Source organism: Thermobia domestica, unplaced genomic scaffold, assembly GCF_964235325.1.
Source record: "Thermobia domestica unplaced genomic scaffold, izTheDome1.hap1.1 HAP1_SCAFFOLD_947, whole genome shotgun sequence".
Lineage (NCBI taxonomy): Eukaryota > Metazoa > Arthropoda > Insecta > Zygentoma > Lepismatidae > Thermobia > Thermobia domestica.
The window spans coordinates 32,501-57,210 of record NW_027656657.1 but is presented as its reverse complement, the minus strand read 5'-3'; the positions used below and the strand labels follow the sequence as shown (position 1 = coordinate 57,210).

The 24,710-nt window shown below is 35.0% G+C and overlaps 1 long non-coding RNA gene across 1 annotated transcript in view; it reads left to right on the top strand.

Annotated features, from left to right (window-relative positions):
- The first annotated feature begins 46 nt into the window (after nt 1–46).
- The window catches only part of LOC145677491 (uncharacterized), a 25,299-nt gene continuing 635 nt past the window's right edge, over nt 47–24,710 (top strand). The window contains exons 1-2 of the long non-coding RNA XR_014129849.1: nt 47–108; nt 8,440–8,570. This is a non-coding gene — a long non-coding RNA (uncharacterized LOC145677491). The remainder of the gene's footprint in view (nt 109–8,439; nt 8,571–24,710) is intronic.

Below are 24,710 nucleotides of genomic sequence, written 5' to 3'. Positions count from 1 at the left end.
TATTGAAATTCTATAGTTTTATTTACTTACTTTTCTTATCTATACTTTTAGAAAGAGGAATCATTATTGGGGGACCAAAATTAAGCGGTGGAGAATCGTCTCTGCCTGGTAAGTAGAACTATAATCTCAGTTGCAATTCTTAGATTGTGAATGGCCCAACTGACCCTTACAGTGAATAGAATTAGTTATAAAAGTAAACACCAGTTCTAACCTAAATCATTTAACGATGAAAATAATGGCTTTGTGGCTACAACAGTTTATAAATCCACACAGTTTACAAATTTAAATGTAAATTAAATGCTTATAATTATATTTATTGATGAAATCAAACGTTTTGAATACTCCCCATTCATAGCAATACCTAAGAGAAGACACATTTTGTAAATTCGTTCATAGATAATTTGTATGGGAAAGCATCCTCGTACACTCACTGCTAAGACTATTCAGAGAAGACAAAAATCTAAATATTTGGTACGCAATTCCTTATTGTCAACTGAAAATACTCATTGCAGTAACAGATTCTATGACATATCTTTTCTTTTAATTATTGATCAGCAGTGCGCAAGTCCAACGTAATTGGCAACGCCATAATAGTGTATTTCATCTATCAAATACAAACTTCACTACTATTATATCCTTTACGATCATATGACAGTTAAGGATGTCATTATTTCGATCTATAGAATGCAATATAAGTAATAATGTACAAAAAAATTAACACTCCTTTTTAAAATAGAAGTTTCCTACCTTACTCTGCTGGAGTTTGGTGTCATTGAGATAACATTTGTTGCTCTCTTAACCACAGTCTAATCATCACATAAAACACAGCGTTATCTCTCATTTGCGTTGATTGAGTGATTAAAGTTTGTTGAATATCATCGGATAATGACATCTCTGCTACGGATCAAGTGATCCTATGAGAACTAAGAGAACTTACATTTAAGAAATATTAGAACTAAAGTATTGTTTGTCACATAAGAAAATAAATGTTTTTCGCGAGATAGTATCTCTTGCGCTTTGAAGCGATGGAAGATATGAGAAAATCAGTTCATTTAATGTAATTGACCTTAAAAATTTGTGGGTCTTGGTAAAACAACAAAATACATTACGTTTGTAAATGCAATTTACACAATAAATAACACGAATAGTGTGATAAGCAGGGAAAGCAGAGAAACTCTTATATAGTAAGACGACAGATAACAAAAATCACAAGCTGAATGTTTAAAATGTATAGGAAGAAAACAAGCACCTGAGTATGTGGCGTGGTGGGTAACGTTCTAACCTACCAATTAGCTGATCCATGTTCGAATCTTCGTCAAGTGCTCTTTTCTTTGCTTTCTTTGTCTCTAAGGCAGCGTTTCCCAACCTTTTCCAACTTGCGGCACACTATGGGTGTTATTTGGATTCTCGCGGCACACTTACAGATATTATTATTTATAAATATAAAACACAGCGGTATTTTTTCTAGCTCTATCACTGGTTTTCCCCCGTGGTAAATCATTATGCTTATTTTTTATTCTAATTTAAAAGTAGAAAACAAGCAATGAAATATTGGACTCAGGTTTATAAAAATACGCTTTCTTTTTAAAAACTGTATCCAACCTTTTACTAAGAAGGAGGATCACTAAATAACGAACGAACAAACAAATGTCTTCTACTTTTAAAGCACAAATGTAGGTACTTTGTCGAAAGGATTGAATGATACTTTAAATTTTAAAGTTACGAAATAGTCTGCAACAATAAAGAAGCAATAATGGTCATAACAATGATAACAAATACTTTTTTTTCAACATTAGAAATGTAGAGAGCAGTAACTTGGTATGAAACTTAAAATTGTAGATTGAAAGTAGAGGTTCAAAGTAATGTGAAATACAAATATACATTTTCCCCTACGTTTTGCAATTTGATTGCTATAAAATTAATATTTTTTTTTCGATTCCTCGCGGCACACCAGCGGCCCATTCACGGCACACCAGTGTGCCGCGGCACACCGGTTGGGAAACGCTGCTCTAAGGAATAGCCATTACTTGTAGTATTTACTTTCTTCTTTTCGCCGTAGGAACAGCCAGTATTTGTAGTATTAGTGTTTTATATATGGTTTCATTCTCTTAGATTTTTCTTATTCTTATCTAAGGTAATAGTAACAATATAAGGCTGCAAGTATGACTCTACCTAGATAGATCAAAAGTAACGGCGTTCTAGATTTCTTTCCATTAATAAAATATAAAAATAAGCTTACAACGAAACTAAATATACAGTATAAGTACGGTAATTGAAATGAACGTAGCAAGTTGGTGAATCACCACGGGGCAGAAGAACAAAGCAATATAACCTGAGGCTTTTTCAAGTGCTTGTCTTATCTCTGTCTTAACTCTGAACTGAACACACTTTTTTTTAAAGAAAAACATTGTTATCAATGAAATACTGGTTTGTGTGAAACATAAAGAGAAGAGGAAAGAAACAATATTAATATACTGTCGCTCTCACAATTGAGCGTACACCTTATTTATTAACATAAAAATGCATAAAAGACATCTACATAAGTGAAGTAGGTATTTCAAACTTCAAATATTGCTTCCTGAACAGATCTAGAAGAAATTAGAATACATTTTGTTCGTAATCATTATTTCAGTAATGAGTAAAAAATAAGAAACAAAATAGTATGTGTTTTTGGAGTCACAAAATTGAGCGTACACACTTGAATACACACTTGAATATTGACCGTACACATTTGAATATTGAACAGGAAAAAAAGTTCAGTAGTTGGTAGCGATTCCTTTGACTTTTATTACAGCAGCTAACCTTTTAGGCATGGAATGTACATATTTGTGGGTCACTGAAGGAAGAATTTTGCTCCACTCTTCTTGCAGAATTCTTTTCAACTCAGTTTTATTCGCTATTTTATCTTTCTGCATTTGTTTTTCTAATTTCCACCACAGATTCACAACTGGATTTAAATTCGGAGACGGTGGTGGAGTTTCCAAACTTTTTGGAGTGTTATATAATAACCAGAGTTTGGCAATATGGGCAGTATGCTTGGGATTGTTGTCATGCTGAAAATAATACAACTAGCCCATACCAAGCTTATTAGCACTTTCCTTGATGTTATTCTTTAACACTGACAAATACCCGTATTTGTCCATTGTGGTATTAATAAACTCCATGTTGCCGACACCAGAGGCGGACATAAAGCCCCACAACATTACGGAGTCACCTCCGTGTTTGACAGTAGGTCGCAGATTTTCCTGTTGTAGGGCTTTATTGATACCTGTTTATTGGGTCGCCGCCACACATACTGCAGTCCATCTGACCCGAACACGTTAAACTTGCTTTCGTCACTGAATATCACTGAATCCCAGAATGCATGAGGCTGTGAAATGTACTTTTTAGCAAACGCCAATCTTTTACGTTTGTTGACTTCATTTATCCATGGCGTCTTTTTGACTATGCGACCATGATATCCAGTTCTTCTCAATGTCCTACGTACCGCTTCACACGAGATTGCTTTTCCCGTCTCAAATGCAATTTTTGTGGGAAGTTTTGGCACACTTTGATGTGGATTTCTTCTTATTTGCACAACTACATTTCTTTGCTCTCGCTCATTTAGAATAGATTTTCTACCCCTCCCTCATTTATTGCGCACTGTCCCTTCATATTTAAATTTGTCAACAATTTTTTGCACTGTAGAATGCGTTTTACCCACGATCTGTCCAATTTGACGCGATGACTTACCTTGTAAAGCGAGTTTCACTATAAAGTTTCTGATTTCAATAGTTGTCTCTTTTCTACCAGTCATTTTGCTCTTGTTTTCACACAAAACACATTCGACGTATCAAGGTAGGTATTGACGAAGCACAATGATCACTGACTAAGGCTTATTGCAAGGTTGTACCCGCTCTAGAGTCTTGCAATGAAGACAAATACTAAGGTGTACGCTCAATTCTGTGTCTTGGTTTTCAATATTCTGCGGACTTAGTACGCATACGTCCTTCGAAACACATCAAATTATTACTTACATTGGCTAAAGAAGCCTCAAATTCTTTCAACATAGATCCATGCTAATTTACCGAAACAAAATATTATATACGTAGACGTTATAGTAGTTTTAACATAATAACTACAAGTGTACGCTCAATTGTGAGAGCGACTGTATTTTGTTTTTATTATTAGATGTTTCAGTATGTAGTAAAAAGAAACCATGTTCACTATTTAATGAGAATGCGATTAATAAACTAGTGTTCATACCAAATGGAAAGACAGTACGTATTCTGGAAGGTCATATTCTATTTGAGAATACTTATGTAAGAATTAAAAGAATGTAACATTTATGGAATTAACTCTATTAGATTGATTCCTGATGAGATATCATTTAGTTTCTGATCCCAAGTTAATTTGTAGAACCATGTGTCACATAGTCTCGGTGTGAAAGGGATGTTAAACTCCCAATGAACCAACTGATCACTCTTAGAACTATCAGTTTGTGGAAAGATGAATGATTTGTGTATTGTGAAAGGTCCCTATTAATCTACAAGCCAATCATGGAGCAATTTCCACGTAACCCAAAATAGATTAAAGCCACGACTCTGCGTATAAAAATTGATCGCTCGCTGAAGTATTGTAACCCATAATTAAACTTGATTTCTAGCTTCCTAAAATTGTGCTTCTAGGTTCCTAATACGGATTCAAAAGATCCGTAAATATATTCTAAAATCCAAATATAGAATACACAATTCGTTAAAAATATAGGCTGGAATAATCTTTAAAGATCAGTCATAAACTACTTGAAATGCTCATTCTTGGAACGAGAAGAATAAGTTTATAGAAATATTATTTTCGAAATATTCAAACCTCTTCTACAATAGAATATAGCATGTCAATCGAAGTGAAATGACAAAGATCCAAATGAATCCAACTGCTAACTATCTTCTAGATTTATTTCAAACAGCTAAAATGCTTACTCGCTTTGGCCAGTTTATGAACACAAAATAGGAAATTAAGGTCTTTGCTTTCTTTGCTAGAGTTGGAATTTCCGAAAACAATGGACCACGTGGTAACAGATTTGAAAGGAGGAATTTAAATGCCGAGTTCCATCTTCCTATGGGGAGACATTTGTCAGAAACACCCTTTTTGGAGTATATTTTTAATACTCCTTTCCTCGCTTAGAACATGTATTGTATGGAAGTAACACGAGGAAAGCCCGGTCAAAGTTAACTAACAAGGGTAAAGCAGACTATGGTAAATGAACTTCGGGGCCATCTTTCGCGAGGCAATAGTGCACATTTAAAGTGTTAATATTACAAACTTTAGGGGCAAAGGCGCAATAAAATACAGCATCTTTCAATCCCCTCTACTGAAGCAGAAATAAAAGAGAATACGATTTTATACTTCAATTAAGTGTGATATCAGTTCGCTTTATTGGAGGATCAGATAAATGTTTTTTTATATAGACTTAAGCATATCAACACTCAAAAATTCAAAAGTTCACAATATTTGATTTACACAAAAATGTGATATTATAGTTAAATGTTTTGGGAAAGCATAATATTATACATCAACTTGACAGTGCATGTAGTCGTAGAATAGAGAAATATAATTACAAAAAACAGAGACGTGTTTTTTCAAATGTTTTACTTTGTCATATTTTGTGGAGTCTTTGAGCTAGCACTTGAAGGCCACGACGAAACGGAAACCTTTTGAAATTGGTGCATTGCAACGCAAATTGGATATATGCCATTATGCTATTAAGGACGGGAAAAAGATGCTGATTATATTGCCATAATATGAGGACGAAACTACAGGCATCACTTAAATTTGTAAAATAGTGGTAGTGTTAAGAGGTAGGATCATGCAATGATTTTGCACTTTCACAAATCCAAATCAGGGAAATCACTGTAAGCAGAATGAGGCCCATCCATGTATTTTCGGAGTTTCAGTTCTTCGAAGGAAATGCCAAAACAGATATACTTACTCAAACAATATTGTATTTTATATATTTAATTCTGTAGTACTATTTCTTTAAGTTAATAGTTAGTTCAGTTAATAGTTATATAGTTATGCGTAATTTTTGTATTACTTGAAGTGTTGTGTGCACACGTGCATTAATGTGCGTATGCATTCGCGATGAACTTGTGTGTCTTTGGCCATTCCTTGGAAAAAAAATAATGCGGTCATTTCTAGTGAGAGAGTGTGAATGTGTGTAAAAGATAAAAGAAGGGAGTGTTTGTAAGTTCTCGAGTGTTACACATCCATCTGGCTAGATGACGAATTGCCACTGCACTCTAAAATAAATTTACGCTTACTTTCTTCTTTTAGTTCCTTACAGCTTTGGTAAAAGTGGTCCCGGATTCGATTTCCAATGGGACAGTGGAAACAATTTCACAAACATTCGCTTTAATTAATCATCCGTCTCCTTTACCCTAAAGGGCATACCCGTGGGACGTTGAACTGAGAATCTTATTGCATTTTTTCCTTACAGCCGGCTCCCAAAAAATTTTTCACTGGCCCATCCTAAAAGTTTCATAGTAGGCTTGCAAATGAACTATAATGTGATTGGATCGGGCCCCCTACACGTTTGGGCTGGCTATGGGCCTGCTTCCAGCTCTAGACAAAATACTATTGAGAAGAAGAAAAATATTGTACGTTTCTGTACATTTTGTGGTATTTTAGAAACTGAAATGTAGAAAATATGTACAATACGTACCCACAAAAAGTCAAACATCATAAACGGCATGCGTTTTTAATAGTAATCCATAGCATCATGCATTGTACAGTATATTAGAATTTAATACTATATTATATGAGAATTATGTTGAAGTTCTTAGGTTTACATAATAAGAATTTCTTTTGAAGTGGACAGTCACTGGGGCTGAAATGAAACATCCATATTTGTATTAACATTGTAGTAGAACCTGAGGTTCTTGAAGGATTTAAAGAAAGTATGTAGGATCTTTTCGCGGCAAATCCCAGATAGAGAAAGCCGTATTTATTGTTGGTAAAAATTAAAAGTGTTAATTACGTACAAGATTCACAAATTCAAGATTCCTTAGAATAAAATAATGAAATATGTATAGGCCTATAAGAATTATATTTTGAAGTATGTTAAGATTTTGAGTTTCGAAAAATGAATTCAGGACGAAGAGTTAAATATCTAGTTGAAATAATCGAAATAATTAAGACTAAGCAGCCAGTCAGTAAGAACCGTAGTTCTTAAAATATGTTATATGCTTTGGGTGGATGAGAAAAAGACTTTTTTCAGATGAGTGCTCGCGGTAGTTACGCGTCTATAATTTTATGATACATTAATAAATCACAGATACATTATATACTGAATAATGTATCTGTGAATTTTCTCAGTTTATATATTTGAAATTAAACTTGTTGTTTTCGCTCTTTGTGTTAAGAGGTTTAGAAAGGGGAACATTTAATCTATCATGTGAGTGTCTTCTCTTTTAACTTCAAAACATCACGTACACATAGTCATAGTCATCCATTTATTCATACATTATTAATACTTCTGGAACCAAGTATTTACTTGGAGTACATAAGATGGTTAACAGAACAGAAGAACAAAACTTTGAAGCTGACAAATTATCTATGTTAACTTAAGAAGTCATGGTCATGTGCTTGAAGGTTGGTGTAAAGGGACAAATTTTGCCGATAGATATGATTAAAGTCTCCGTATCTCTCCCTTGTACTTTTTATCTTCCACGAAAATTTACAATTTCTCTTTCAAATTTCAACCTAAAGACTTCACATTTTTAAAGAAGGAACTTCATAACCTATCAAAGAGAAAAATCCGTGCCGATTTTTTTTATTTAGAATTTCCTTCATTGTTGAAACAGTTCCATTGTTAAAGGTCTGGATATTCATTTCAACAATGAAGCCATTTCAACAATGAAGAAAATTCTAAATAAATAATTGGCACGGATTATTGCCTTCGATAGATTATGAAGTTCCTTTTCTAAAAATTTGAAGTCTGTAGGTTGAAATTTGTAAGAGAAATCGTGAATTTTCGAGAAAGGTAAAAAATACATGGGAGAGATACGAAGACTGTAGTACCATCTATCGGCAAAACTTGTCTCTTTAAACCAACCTTAAGTAAACAAAACAGCAACTAGAGAATTATCTACAAAAAGCAAACACAACGTGGATAGCTGACAGATTATCTATAGAAGTTTAGTTCAACTTCAATCTCAAGCAATGATTTCATAGTTGAATTTCATGAGTTTAAAAACCAAAAGTTCTCCCTTTTCAGAATAACTTAAATGGAAAGAAAAAATATTTGCAATTATATTATATTGCAATTATATTATACAATGTTAAAAGAAAAAATAAAAATATACTCCTGGTACAGCCATATATTACAACATGATGTGACTAGTAAATACGTATTTGTTGTTCTGTCAATTAAATGTTCAAACAAACTCGTAACTGTCCCAGGTCAATTTCCTTACGTTGCGCAACTTCGGTCGTATTATGGCAAACATCATCAATGTGGAGCTGCCATTTTAACCCCAGAGTGGGTTATTACTGCTGCCCATTGCATAGTATTACGTGGAACTGGAATTGAGGTAAGTTAATATGTTAAGTAGTTATTTTAACAATATTTATGATACTAATCCATCAAAAGCAGAGTAACGAAGATAAGTAACACTTGTCGACTTTACATCACTAAACGGCGTGACAAACATCTTGGCATTTGAAGGCGGTGCTCCAAGTTCCTTTTAAATGCTTCCAGCAAATGAGAGGCCTGCGCTATTGCCACATTTATTTTGTACACATCCACGTCTATCCTCTGCCACCTGATCGCGCTGTAGTTCGTCTGCTTAGCCATAGCCACACTCCTTAACACTTGGCAACGTCGCGTCAGAGCTTGCGTTTTATTCGTTTAGCTGAAATGCCAAGATGTTTGTCAGAGGCTTTAGTATTTTCTTTTGTTAAGCATATTGAACACGGTAATACATGTAACGATTGATAATCACTAGAAACAATCTGTTTGTAACTACATAGCCTGACTATTAGGAAATGAGGCAGTAGAAAACAAATGAAAAATAAATGAGTCACAAGTAGAGTAAATTTACCTTTGTTGTACTACAAAGTAGTCCTTTTTAATTCACACATATCTTTGCACGACACGAATCAGTAAGTCATGGAATGATTTCTGGAAGCCAAGGGCTTTAAAGTTGTTGAAAATCCTCGTTATTGCTTTGTGGATGGGAGAAATAGTAAAAACTGCACTTCCAGACACGTGTTTAAATAGAGGAATGGAAGTTAATCACATACGACAGGTCTGGAAAGTATTCGGGCTCTGGTAACACACAAACAATTTTTACTTATGAGAGGAGGAATTTTTCTTTTTTCTATTAATTCAAGAAATATGTTAGAAAAGTACACCTAGCTTCCGTTTCTTCAAATCCTCCGTTATTACTTGGGAAACTGTTTTCTTATTCACTTCTTACAAGGTTGATATTTCATTGAGATTTGCATTTCGTTAATGCAAAATGATTTTCAAAACTTTGACAATTATTTCAGTTACTTTGACAGATCTACTTGAACTTGTGCACTCTTACCTTCCATAGACTCCCTTACAGCACTGAATCTCTTATTCCATTCAAAAACCCTGTTTAGAGAAAGATAATTACCAGCAAAACCTTTTTGAATGTCTTAATTGTTCGCTTTGGAGATTTCGGTGAACGCGCACATAACTTGGTTCACTATTTGCTCCATTGTTGAAACAATGTCGAAATGTCACAATATGAGTCTGTACTTGGTCGTTCGCATATCACATTGGCAAGTGGCCGCGCTGGAAATTTCAGCTAGCTTCGCAGAAAAAAAAACTTCGTGGTGCCAAAATTTTATCCTGATCACTGATTTTTTAGTCAAAGTAACAGTGGAAGGCTATTTTAAGAACAATGTTATGTGTTACAATGTATGTAACAGAAATTACCTGCAATGCTTACACAAAGTCAACTGCCTATGGCCACCCCTACAAATGCTCATTGGTATTCGACAGAATTCGCACATTATGACTAACTTCTGTACAAAACTTCAGGAAATTGGCCTCAATACACAATTTATACAGAACTGCATTCCTTACACAACTGTGAAGATCAACAGTGTTAACTGGGTTGCCATCTTACGTTAAGTAAGGTTCTTATTTTTTCAAAGTTGTCAATACGTGAAGATATTTTAAAAATCAAAACTAGAGCTATTTGCATTTTTTTTTTACTTTCACACTTACCATCAAATTGATGAAACTAATAAAATCAGCTGTTTTTTTCGATTTTGTACAATGTCATTATTGGCCAATATTAGCGAGGCCTGTATTTAGGTTTTTTATGTCCCTGGAACCGAGGAAAGTTTTCATCTACCTCATAGCGCTTTGAAGAAAAAGTATGAATTCTCCCGCTCTAGTCCATATAAACTGTCAACCTTCTTTTGTCCCCAAGTCTAGGGTGGCGCTGCGATCGATTTCAGATTTCACCAGAGCGTAGTTTCCTCCCTGACATGAATGACTTTGCCGATGCTTTGAACACTAAGATCCCTTCCTCTGGACTCTTTAAAATTGCACACACCATAAAACTCTGCAGAACATGTATTTAATCAACAACACAAAAAACACTTTCGCATCTGAAAGAACACTTGAATATCTTTGGGTCACCATTCAAAGTACATTGGAAATAGCCGAATATTTGTGGAATACTAGTTTTTCCTACATATTAACATCAAAATTTAATCAGGATCCACTGGAATGACATTTCGGAATTATAAGATCATTGTCATGTGATGATTACCATTTTACCCTTGACTTTGTTTATTTTCATATGTTGGAATCTTTGTACTATGTTCCTGTAAAAAAAAAGTGCTTTCTTCAAGTTCAAACAGCGAACCTCAAATAATATTTCTCTCAAGACTTTTGTTAATCAAATGAGAAATTTGACAAAAAAAATCACTGAAGAAAAAATAAATAACTTAAGAAAAAGGCATTACAAAATAACACTTTCAAGTTGATTTTGGTTGAAAAGGGTACAGATGATGTGACTGGATAAGTAATTCTCCACCACTTCCAAAATGCAGTACTGCAAAAGAAGATCTCGTTTATCATTTGTCAGGTTACATAGTAAAGAGTCAAAATTCACTAAATGTAGTTACATGTTGTATAAGCAAACTACGAAGAACACCTTGAAAAGAAAATAACGGCGCTGTCTTCACTAAATTAAAAGACTGGAAATTCATTTCTAATGTACCCAACTCAAGAAGGGTTTAGCGTGTTATTAGAGGCAGAAAAGCAGGTAGTGACCGCTAACATTGTATCTAATAAAAGCATGTAAGGTGACATATATATTTATGATACTTTGGACAGTTTGAATGAAATCAAAGTTGAGGCCATAGTGCTGGGATGTAGGAAGGAACATTCGTCCCATGGAACTAATTCCCAAATTGGTTTTACATTGTATCAAGTGCCGTTTCTCTTTTCGCTCAAAGAAAACTCAGAAGGAGTTAGCGTCGTTAAAAATCGCAAAATCATCACTCAAATCTTCAAAAATTGCTAGTATCTAATTACTGACTCAGGGCTCAACGAAGAAATCTTGCAGTATAGTTGTAGGTAGGCCTATATTTCCTACTTGTAATAAAATATTATTTATGTTATCAATTTATTTTTATAATGAAACTTTCATAAAGCACGGAAAACAATGGGTCTGACATTTTCATCCGTTTTGGACAGATTTCCGTTTTATATAAATTTGAAGAGCAATATATAGACACATCGGGACTTTGAAAAGTTTCCGTTATAGACAGATTTCCACTTTATTGAAGTTCCGGTTTATAGAAGTTTCATTATATTTTAAAATGTAACTTGGGTTTTGTCTGAATTAGGGATGGCCTTTTTCGAAAAATCTGTTTTTCGATTTTCGGAAATTTCATTTTTCGTTTTTTCGTTTTTCGCTTTTTCGAAAAATTTTTCGTTTTTCGTTTTTTCGAAAAAATTTTTGTTTTTCGTTTTTCGAAAAATTTTTCGTTTTTCGTTTTCCGAAAAATTTTTCGTTTTTCGTTTTTCGAAAAATTTTTCGTTTTTCGTTTTTCGTTTTTCGAAAAATTTTTCGTTTTTCGTTTTTCGAAAAATTTTTCGTTTTTCGAAAAATTTTTCGTTTTTCGAAAAAAATTTCGTTTTTCGAATAAAATTTCGTTTTTCGTTTTTAGTTTTCAAAAAAGTATTTTTCGAAAAAATGTGGCCATCCCTAATCTCAAGATTAAAGAGATTCGCAGTCACGTCCGGATGTGTCCAACACTGGCACTAGTACCCGTAGAGTATATTTCTGATGGTTTGTTGATCAACATGGAGGCTGTCCGATTAGACGAAGAGTCGAAGTCTTCAATGATTAGGAGCAATGGCTGGAAAATCGAAATTTTTCTCCGGAAAGTTGGAATTGTAGCAGTTACAGGAATCGAACAAATAAAGCAGTAGAAGACTGACACAAATGCTTAAACAAAATATTATCCAGAACCCCTGCACATTTCCAATCTTGTGAAGACTATTGAGGGAAGATTCTATATGTAATCATGTTTTCAGAAGAATGGAAATGCTGAGCATTACTCAAAAGAACGGAAAAGCCATGTATATGAAAGTTGACGATAGGATACAGTCAATACTTCGTAATTTGAGAGAACATGTTGACCTGAGAAAATGTCTCAGTCGCTTGAGCTTTGTATGTACATAACCTTGAACAATTTCCTATGGGGGCGCGGTGGCTCAGTGGTAGAGCGTTCACCTCCGGTGCTTGGGGTCCCTGGTTCGATCCCAGCTCGCACCGTGTGGACCTTGTGGTGGACAAACACCGTGCTCCTGGGTTTTCTCGGGGTTCTCCCGTTTCCTCATTTCATAGCGTTGCACCATTTCATCCATTATTTTGCTCATCAGCATCTCCCTTAGTTACGCAGCCCCATTCGAGGTCCCTCGTGACTATATGTTTAGCGTATGCGTTTTCGGTTCGGGAGACCGGGTTCGATTCCAGCCTGGAGCTTAAGTGGTTTGTATCTCATGTTATGCTGAGTTCACGTCTCTATAGCTGAGTAGGACGCTAAACTAAAACCAATATCCTCATCATCATCGGAACACATTTGCAAGGTGTTGAGCTTAAAATAAAAACTAGATTGCGAATCTTCTATTTATATGTTTTCTTTTCACTTGAAAAATATTTTGAGTCTTTAAAAGAAGAAAACACAACAATCATTTGAGATTTTACATTTAAAGAAAAAAAAATGATTAATTAGGCTTATATTATATGGAACTTCTCCACTTTATAGTATAAAAATTTGAGATGGGCCATTTATCTTGATACGCCCATGTAATTTTGAAACTAATTGACAAAAATGGCTGGAATTTTGTAAGATGCAAATAACGACAAGGGAACTCTGTCTAATAAACTCTGCAGTACCAACAAATTAATAGTGTTTCCAACATAATATAAAGTTATATTTTTAACGCCACTATGCCATGTTATTACATATCTCAAATCTAAATATTAAACGAAACTTTACAACACAAAATTGTTATTCAGTGTTGCAAATTAAGGACGCTGCAATATGACAAGCATCTAAACTTTAGAAACCTGATAATAGTATTAATAAAAGCAGAGGCGGATTCAGGACGAATTCAACGGTGAGGAAAGAAGGTAGTGAAAGATTCTTTCTCTCTCACCGACTTTTGCAGCACTGGTGATTGTGAAACTCAGGGAGGTGAATAATCTTTCCCCCCCTGGATCTGTCTATGAATAGAAGTGAGACGGACAGTGAAATGCAAACCCGAAATACCTTAGTGTCGAATACTATGACCATGGCTTATTTCGAATGAATACAAGAAATTAAAAATTAGACTTTTTTCGAAAAATTTCTTACATAAACAGAACGTCTAATCACGTAGGTGATTCTCAAAAGACGTAAACTTCTCGGGGCCGTTACAGCAATTTGATATCTCAAATCGTTCAGGAGATATGAAAAACGTGAATACTGATAGTGATACTCCTAAAAATGACGTATTTGGGGATTGTTCGTAATGTATCTTGATTCTCTTTGCTTTTATAACATTACAGAAACAGATTTTGGTACTTGTAATTACAATAAATTCTTGCAATTACATAATTTTAACCAGTGTTGCAAACTTTACCAATGTGTATCACATCTCCAGATCAGTTTGAGATATCAAATTGCTGTAAACTGCATTATGATCTTTACGTCCGTTGAAAACCTTCTATGTTGTTGGATATGATACTCATCCAAGCAGTTATCGAAATAAAATCTTTCTAAAAAAAAAGTCAAATTTTCAATCCCTTACGTGAAGACTAAGGAGCATGGAAGCTTCTCAGTTGCGGCAAGTGACTTGCCAATAATGGCAGAATACCTATGATGACAACTTTGTACCTATTTATTTGAAATAAATCATATCATGATCATAGTATGTAATGTGCTAATGTGCTGTGGATGTGCATGTCCCGTCCAAGTTATTATTTATTACTATTATAGAAGCCTAAAACATTTGGATCTTTGAAGGCCCGTGCTGGCCCACCGGGACACCGGGACATGTCCCGGTGCGCCCTCCCAAACATCTCATTATAAATAAAGGTACAACTTTTTTATATATATAGATCTAATAAATTCTTAGATTTATTATTGCTAAAGAACTGGTGGTGAATACAGCGCGTTCTTTACATAAGACGCCCTCGCGAACTACATCAAAAATAAACAGTTTTATTTATTCTTCTGTATGGCACAATTTTGTACAATGAATACATACTGTTACTGTTGGTAAAAAACCCATGAAGGTTACAGTGCGCCCTCTATATAAGGCGCCCTTGCGGAACCTCACCAAAGATAAACGGTTTTATTTATTCTTCTGTATGGCATAGTTCTGTACAATGAATGCATACTATTACTGTTGGTAAAGAACCCGTGAAAGGTACAATGCGCCCTTTATGTAAGGCGCCCTTGTGAAACCAAATCAAAGATAAACGGTTTAATTTATTCTGCGGTATGACACAGTTGTATACAATAAATACTTACTGTTACTGTGGGTAAAGAAACCGTGAAGAGTACAGTGCGCCTTTTACATAAGGCACCCTTGCAAAACAACATCAAAGATAAAAGTTTAATTTATTCTTCTGTATATTGGTGGATCCACGACCACGTGGGGGCAGAGGGGGCGACCGCTCCCCCAAAGGTATTTTACTTCCAGTTTACTTTCGGAAATAAAAATATTGTCTTTTCAATCTGGCCGATCCAATCTGTGTGACAAGCCTAGCAGAGTCTAATCAAAATGTATGGTACTTAATATAGACATATTTGAATTGTGAATACTTCTGTCCCTAGTTCCTTGAGACTGTCACCATAAGCCGCAAACGAGCGAGAATGATTTATTCGTTGAACGAACAGCTGTAGGAAGAAGGAAAGATGGATCACTCTTTGAACTAAAAATGTATATTTTAAAACTATATCCTAGAAAAAAATGTGTGATTCAAAACCCGAATCTTCAATTACGTTTACTTTGAATAAAGAGAAATATAGAATATTCAGCGCTCCTTACCGAAAAGCTCTCTGAATCTAAAAGGAGACTTTTCGGTTGGTTGATTGATTGATATGTATTTATGTCGTTTGTCAAAAGCGATGCTTTACAGAACGAGAACTAGAGTTTAAAGTTGGATCTGAACCACTGCAGTGCGTTCTATGTTCACTTACTTTGTATCAAACCACAGAACCTCATGCATCAATTATCAAAGGTATGTCCGCTAGCTACTACATCAACAAAGAACTGTGACTTTTGGGGTTCAACACGGAAACATTCATTGTGACTTTTAATGGCATTTCATCTTTTCTTAGGAAATAATACAAGCTACAAGCTGTTATTGTAATCATATATAAAGAAGTCGTCCTGATCTTCGCACAGGCCAAACCGCTTAAGCTAGAAACTTGAAATTCGGACAGTAGATAAGATTTTCGATCTAAGGTATCACTAAGGAAGGATTTTTGGGAAATTCAAAGAAAGGAAGGGGGAATGGGGTGGGAATTATTTTAATAAGATTATCATCTCTCCGAATCCCTTAAGGTTAGAAAGCTGAAATTTTGATTTTGATTTCTCATTTAAAATAATGCGTTTCAACATTTTTTGATACTTCAGTAAAATGGGGAAAAGAGGTGTAAAGAAAAGGGGGCGGGGATTGCAATTATCATAATAAGATATCAATATCTAAGAATCTTTGAAGGTTAGAAACATGGAATTAGATATATGGACTTCTCACTTAAAACAATTCAATATATATTTCAGCGTTTTGTATTATTATTATTATTATTATTATTATTATTATTATTATTATTATTATTATTATTATTATTATTATTATAAGATGCCTATATTTCGGGATTCCTTACGGCTAGAGACATGAAAGTTGCTAATTTGATTATTCATTTAAAATAATGAAACATGTATTTGAGCATTTTTTGCCACTTAACGTACAGTAGAAAGGCAAAAAAAATAGGTGAGGGTTGACTAAAATGCCTTGCGAGGTGTTTGAATTTCGTGACAGCGTTTTAGCTCGATTCAATTATATGTATATGAAAGACACAGAAGGGAGAACGCAAAATATTGTGCCACAATACACGTAGAAGCATTTTCTACATTGTACAGGGCCGTATTCCGAACAAATTGGGGGTCTGGGAGCGAAATCCCACCTAGGTAAAGGCTACTATAATATAATTTTATTGTTGTTGTAGGCATACATGTTTCTAAATGCTGCTTTTAAGAAATTAATTAATAGAGCCAATTTCCAACACCCTCTTCCTCGTCTGGTCTTTTTTTTTTTTTTTTTTTTTTACATACTCAATTATACCACTGCAAAAGCAGAGTATTCGGACAAAATACCCTATACGGTGTTTAAAGTCCCCAGTTTGATTCCCGTTGAGGGTACATTTCAACGAAAAATGTGGTTCGGATTCCATTACAATCAATAAGTGCACGTCTCCTTTAGCCGTCATGTCACTACCATGGAACGTTAAGCTCAAGCAACAAATCAAAATACCGTATGTATAGAGGTTTACACTTTTGTAATAGTATCCTATATTTGTCTTCTTGCTCTCTCCTGCTTAAGTTAAAAATGTACCAGAAATTGAATTCCTTACACATTCATCTTTAAATGCATCAATTGAGTATAGTTGGGAGCTTTTCTTGAGAAATGAACTATTCCATGCACACATAACGTCAAGGCTTATCAATGACTCCCCAACTCCTCGTGAATCCTGGGTTCTATACCAATCATAGAAATGTTTTCTTCATCTTTGATACATCAGAAGATTTTGGTACGACTTATGTAGCCGCAATCTTAACGCGCACTTAAGAAAATGTCAATAATGTTGATAAACTGAAATCATGGTGAAATATTGAGTTTAGCAAAACGAAACGTAACGGAAATCCAACATCTTGCCCTCAGGAAATGTTCTTTCCATAGCGCCATAGATCAAAGATCAGATCAGAGAGACAGTGAAAAAAAAATGTCATGGATAGGGGTCGACGAACGTCAAGGCATTCTATTGGATAATGAAATTGATAGTTATATCAAACTTCATGTTTTCTTGCGATCACTTTAGTGAAACAAAGGGAAGCTATATTTATATACACAGAGGAGATATGGGAGAGGCTCGTGGCAGATAACAGGTGACATATAAATGCAATCGTCAATATAGTACTTTGTGTAAGTACTGTGCAAGACAGTGCATCTGATATATTGTGGTGACTAAGTGTGAAGTGAATTATGATACCGCCACGCCTCCGAAACGGAAGTTCGTATTTAATTTAATTCTAGAGAAAGAATATACTTTCATAATAATAATAATAATAATAATAATAATAATAATAATAATAATAAAATCGGGTCACAAAATATAATCTGAGAATCAGGTTTACGCCCCCCCTCCTCTCCAGCCCCGGATTCATATGTGTCCCATTTTTGCAAATTAAAATTCTGGTCACTTTTAGGCTATCTCATCTTCAAGAAAGCGAACCGCACCTCCAAACGATACCTCTGGATCCGCTAGTGCTTCTGTGTGGCACAGTTCTATACAATATACATACTGTTATCGTTGAAAAAGAACCCGTCAAGGCACCCTTGCAAAACAACATCAAAGATAAACGGTTTTATTTATTTTTCTGTATGGCTTAGTTCTATAAAATGAATACATGCTGTTACTGTGGGTGAAGAACCCGTGAAGGGTGCAGTGCGTCCCGCGCATACAGCACCCTGCGAAACACCAATTTAGAGGGAAGTGGTTTTAATTGTCCTTCTGTATATCAGTTCTATATAGTAAATTCATATAGTCATTGGCGCAAATCCCGAGAGGATGAGGGGGACATGTCCCCAACCTTGGAACTACGGGGGACTGTCCCCTCAATAATTCGATTTGAAATGTGTTTTTGGGGGAGAAATGTGATGATTTGTGTCCGACTGCCACAAAGGAAAGTGAGATGAAATTGATGTCTCTTGGCTTTTTTCATTTTAAAAAAAGAATCGTATTCTTTCATATTTCAAACTGAACTTCGTATCCTGGCGTATTTACGTCACACCAATCTGTATTAATTCAGCTCCCGTTACTTGGACACAAATTGCAATAAGTGTCAGAAAAGGATATGTGCCTCTCCTTATGCTGGAAAATTGTATCAGCTGTAGATAGGGCATAAATCCCGAGGAAATGGGGAGCCTGCCCCCCAATTTCAATACATTAAATTCGTCTTTAATTATTGTTAGTCTATTTATTTAATTCCTGTAACGATTCCTATAATGCTATTGAGATCATCATCATTTTTCTCAAATAATAGTATTCTTGCGTCATACATAATTTATTTTCTTTCTTCATAGTTTTGGGAAAGTCATTATTTAAGTTATTATAAAATAAGTGTCCTAAAATTTAATGCGGTCTAAGTAGAAGCATACCAATTACAAATATGCATGTATTCAGATTTCAGAATAAGTTCATGGCACTGATTTGTAATACTGATATTTACCACTATTTCATCTACATCGCCTGATATATAATATACATGTTCACCTCAGAAAGCAGATTCATCTGAGTCTCATCTGCCCCTTCGCCACCAAAAAAAGTCTTAAATCTGCCCGTCTCCCAATATTGAAGACAACTGTGCTCCCCCAGTTTCTTTGGGAGCCACCCTTGCACCGCCACTGCACTTTATCCGATTGTACACTAATGGAATCTATGACTAACAATAATGGACATTCACTTTTGCCCAATTTCAATCCGACATTTTGTTCTGGAGTATGTCTGTTTTTGCATTTCTCCGAAAATTTTCGGATGGTCATCGCTCCGAGGCATTTCTACACCCAGGTTGGTCTATACTTTTCTTTTTATCTTGGAGACAGGAATTAAATCTTCCAAAAGACACACACACACACACACACACACACACACACACATATATATATATATATATATATATATATATATATATATATATATATATATATATATATATATATAACGTAATCACGTTTGTATGAGCGCCCTCTTGGTAGACTTGTCCACCGCCCTCATTAGTAAGCCAGCACGGGCCTGGATCTTTGTGGATGTTTGTGATACTGTAGCATCCTTAGTTTGTAACAAAATTTCAGCCTTTTTTTATATTATTCTAAAAGTTACAAGAGTGTAAAGATAAATAGTCCACTAAGTGTGTTCGTGTCACGTTATTTTTTTATTTTTACTCTAAGAGTGTCAAACACGAGTATCCTCTAAATAAATCTTATCTACCCCACTCGGGGAGGGGGCTAGAAGATTCAAATGACACCAATGTACAATCACTTACCTCTGTTTCTTTTGTGGCTCCATCTCTGGATCACCCTCGGCCTCAATAATCTCTTCCAGTGACTGCTATCTTGATGTTTCCTGTATAACACCAACGTGTCGTGATCTTAAATGGTACCACAAGCCAGTCGTTGAAGTTCGATTGTGGATAATACTTCGACAGTAATTGCATTTTGAAGAAACACCATCATTTTCACGAGTGAAATGTTCCCATATATTCGACTTTCCCATTGTAAATACTTCCCGAAAATATCTCTTTTTGCAGTTATCTTATATAGTTCGAAACAAGCTCTGCGTTGGTAACTGATATAATGAATTCAGTTGGGTATTCCTCATAACGAACTAATGCTTCTCCCACTAGGCCAATAAACATATCAGAAGTGTTGATATCGTAGGACACGTGTCCTTTCTCTAAACAACAATCTTTTATTGTTACCAAAATATTCAGTCACAGCGAATACGAAACCACGTACCGTATCAACAAAGGCGAGTACGAGATAGCTAGCTAAAAGCAGTCTCAAATAGCTATTACGATTAGAACACGCCGTATCAGCGAAATAAGATACTATTCAATTTCAGTCAGGGAGTAAAGCTTATCTGTATAATGATGCGTTTCTTTTCTTTTGTTTATAACTTCAATCAAACCAGGCAGGGAAGGAAATGTTGCTCTTTCGCAACTTCAAATTTCTCATCAGTTTCGTTTCGTCCCTTCGTGTTCCATCTCCTTCTGTTTCAATTTTTTTCGTTTTTCGTTTTCCGAAAAAGTTTTCGTTTTTCGTTTTCCGAAAAATGTTTCGTTTTTCGTTTCCGAAAAATTTTTCGTTTTTCGTTTTCCGAAAAATTTTTCGTTTTTCGTTTTTCGAAAAATTTTTCGTTTTTCGTTTTTCGAAAAATTTTTCGTTTTTCGTTTTTCGAAAAATTTTTCGTTTTTCGTTTTCCGAAAAATTTTTCGTTTTTCGTTTTTCGAAAAATTTTTCGTTTTTCGTTTTTCGTTTTTCGAAAAATTTTTCGTTTTTCGTTTTTCGTTTTCGAAAAATCCATTTTTCGAGAAAGTATTTTTCGAAAAAATGTGGCCATCCCTAGTCTGAATGCCATGCATAAAATATACAAAGACTTTATTAATAGATGGAAAAATATTATAAGTTTGAGAGTTTGGAAATTTGTGGGTGCACACAGTAAAAAATGGTTGTGTTAATTCTACTCAATTTTAACACAGGGCAAGGTTTCAGCGTGACTACCACTATGCGGTGTTAGTTCAACACATAGCCCGCGGTGTTGGTGTTTAACACAGGGTGTGTGTTACGTATTTAACACACAATCGGTGTTGAGCCGTGCCGTAAGCGTTAATGAACTACAAAATTACTCCCCCCAAATATGTTAAATCGCCTATATGCGTAATGTGTTTACATTATGCTGAGTCTAAAAAACACTTTAAACAAGTAAAAAAAATGTACTCCAGTGCCGGGTGGGGGGCAGGAACCACCAACCTTTCATAAGCCTTTATAATTAGATGCCCAACATATTTGGCAATCACGCAGAAAACAACACCGAAGATTCTACACATTTGTTAATTTAACACACAGGCTGTATGTCATTTCAACTACCGGCATTTGACACACAACTCCAAATGGAGAGTGAGTTGTTCTAACCACTCGTTTGTTATATTTTAACACAATCGTGTTAACACATAGGCATGTCGTTGAAATAACACAACGATTTTTTACAATGCAGAAGTTATTTTTTAATTATTTTTTAAAAAATTTTATGTTTATCAAATTACTGCTACATATGTACTAAGTATACAATTTAATACTGAAATCAATTAAGTACACGCTACGTTTCTGTAGGTGAATTAATAAACTGTTAAAAACAGAAGAAAAATGTATGACATTTACACTTGTTTCCGTAGCATTTCATATAAATTGCGATCGTAAAACTACGACAGCGCCTCTCTGTGGTGAACCACTCCAACGAACTGAGTGTTTACACTTTCTCTTCAAACAGCTCTGTCTACCTTATTTATTCGTAAGCTTTAACCCCAGTTTTATGTCGTGGGGTCTCACAGACCCCAACGAATCATACGGCTCGATTATTTCCTTATTTTGATAGTTATAACATAGTACATCTCTGACATCTTCAGAAATTCATTTTTACACTATATTGTATGACTATAACAAATTTTCATTCGCCTAAGCCATAATTATCTGACTTATTTGTAAACAACCCTGCTTTTTCTGTCGTGGGGTCTGTGTGACCCCAACTGGGAGTCAGTTTGCTAATAGTTATGAAGAAATTTTAAAATATATTACTGAGGCTTTCTGACAATTAACCTAATGTAAAATGATTTCAAAATAGTTCGTACTTGTTTTTTTGATGGGAGTGGCGGATCTAGCCGGGGCTGGGTTGCCCACGCCCCACCAAATTTTTGAACGTCAAAAAGAATCTAAGCTACTATTTATATATATTTTTTAAATTAAAATGGTTTGCGTAAACTCATGATATACCTATCATAGACTGGAATCTGGTTGCCCGTCCCGCCCATTTTACCTCCTGGTTGATGGTGCTAAGGGACTAGAGCGATATGTCTGTTGCAAGGTGGGAAAGTACTAGTAAAGACAACTTATAAATTTGTCATTTTAACTTCCCTTTTACTCTAATAATCACAGAATGTTTCCAAATAAGGCTGATGGGAGAACGTTTGTCTTCTTTCAGCGTATTTATGTGTGTTAGTTTACTATCAAATCGACCAAGCATCCGTACCTCATTAGGCAAGTTAGATATCTTCACCGGTAGATCCAAGGTATATTCATTTGTAGGTACCTCATTCCTACCCTCTACATTATCACTGGAAAATTGCGGAGTGACGTAACTTTGTGTGACTCGCCAATTTATCATTCACAGTCTAGAAGATGGGACTGTGTTATCTACAAATGATTATACCTTGCATCCACTGGTCAAGTTATTTGATCGAATTAGGAATATGCGCATCCAGAGTTTGATGCATGCAAAGGAAACAGAAAGTTTGATCGTGCATAACAGACCTTAGTTGATCGCAATTTCTTCCAATCTGAGAAGAAAAAGTTAAGAATTTCTTCATTTGCCAGCGTGACCGCTGTTTTCGTCTCTCCTTGTAAGCAATCATTGTAGTGTAGTGTATGCCTAATTGGTTTTCCAAACAATTATCTTTTTCGGATGAAATTATTTGTTCTTCTTCATTACGTCTGAATCTAAGAGAGCTCGAACTGTTATAACAGACCAAAATATTAGCTCCGTACTGTTTGAAGACAGTGATGAAGAAAGTAAAGCAAATTTCAGCGAAGATAAAACTGATTCTGAAGACGATTATTTTGTTTTGCCACCAGAAAACGACTATGACGATCCTCCAGCTGATATTGAGGAAGCTAGTGAGAATGAAGATGAAGTGGGTGAATCAAACATGAGTGGCCAAGAATCAGGAACTGAAAATATCGTTGTGAACAATGGTGGTGATCCTCTGCGAGTTTCGAAAAACGGAATGTACTGGAATTCCGAGCCATGGGAAACATTCAAATTATTTTTCAGTGATGCTATTCTTGACGAAATAGTACAATGCACAAATCTCGAAGCAAGGCGAGTGACTACTGCCGATTCCAGCTCTAAGTGCACACACCCACTAGATAAGATAGAAATAATTGCATTTCTAGGACTGTGCATTCAGGCAGGGGTTGATCGCAATTGGGTCTGTCCTGTAATAGAAATGTACAAAGGTGCAAACGCTAACTTGTGTCATGGGACTATATTTCTATATCACAAATGCGATTTCATCAAATTCTAAGGTTTCGTCGATTTGATAATAAATGAACACGAGTAAATAGACTGAAAGAAGACAAACTTGCCCCCATCCGATTTGTTTGGAAATGTTTTCTTGCAAACTGTAGAAATTATTATATACCAAATGATTGTGTAACAGTGGATGAACAACTAGTTGCCAAAGGGGCGGTGGATAAATTTGACCAGATGGTGAGAAAATTCACAACAAAACGGCAAACAAGAAGGTGGCCATTAGCTGTGTTCTTCAATATGGTAGATGCTTCTGCGCTCAATGCATCTATAATTTTCAAAATTCAAAAACCAGATTTATGCAATAAACCCAATGCGAGGGGTAAATTTTTAACCAGCCTTGTCGAGGACATTGTAAAGCCTCTTATGCACCGAAGATGCGAGATGTCAGCTCGGATACCAAAATCAGTGACTGAAGCAATTAAACACTTTGGAATCTCCAAAACTGAAAGGACTTCAACAATTTCAGCGTCATCTGCAAACAAGAAAGCCTTGTCATCTTTGTGATAGGAAGAAGGACAGAAAAGAAGACTAGTTTCTGAAAAATGCAACAAACATTTTTGTGCAGAGCACCAAGCAGTTATTTGTTGCAACATGTAAATAAACGTGAAAAAAACCGAGTTCTCTTGTAATAATGAGAAATTGGTTGAAATGTACCAAATGTGAAATTGTATTTTAAAAATTAATAAAGATTAAATTGTAAAACAGAAGAATATTTGCTTTTTAAATGAATACTAAGCTAAATAATAAAATGTTAGGCTAGGTTAAGTTAGTGGTCATTGTAAATGGTAACAGTAAATTGTTAGTCGTGAGTTTCGATATAGATACAATCTTCGACATTAGGTTAGGTTAAGTTAGTTGTGATTGTAAATTGTAATAGTAAATTGTTAGTTGTCATTTTCAATATAGATGGTCATTATAAATTATAATATTAAATTGTTAGTGGTAATTTTTAATATAGGTACAGTCTACGATATTGGGGTCTGTGAGACCCCACGACAAAAGAATACGAAAAAGTTTAGGACAAAAAATAGGGG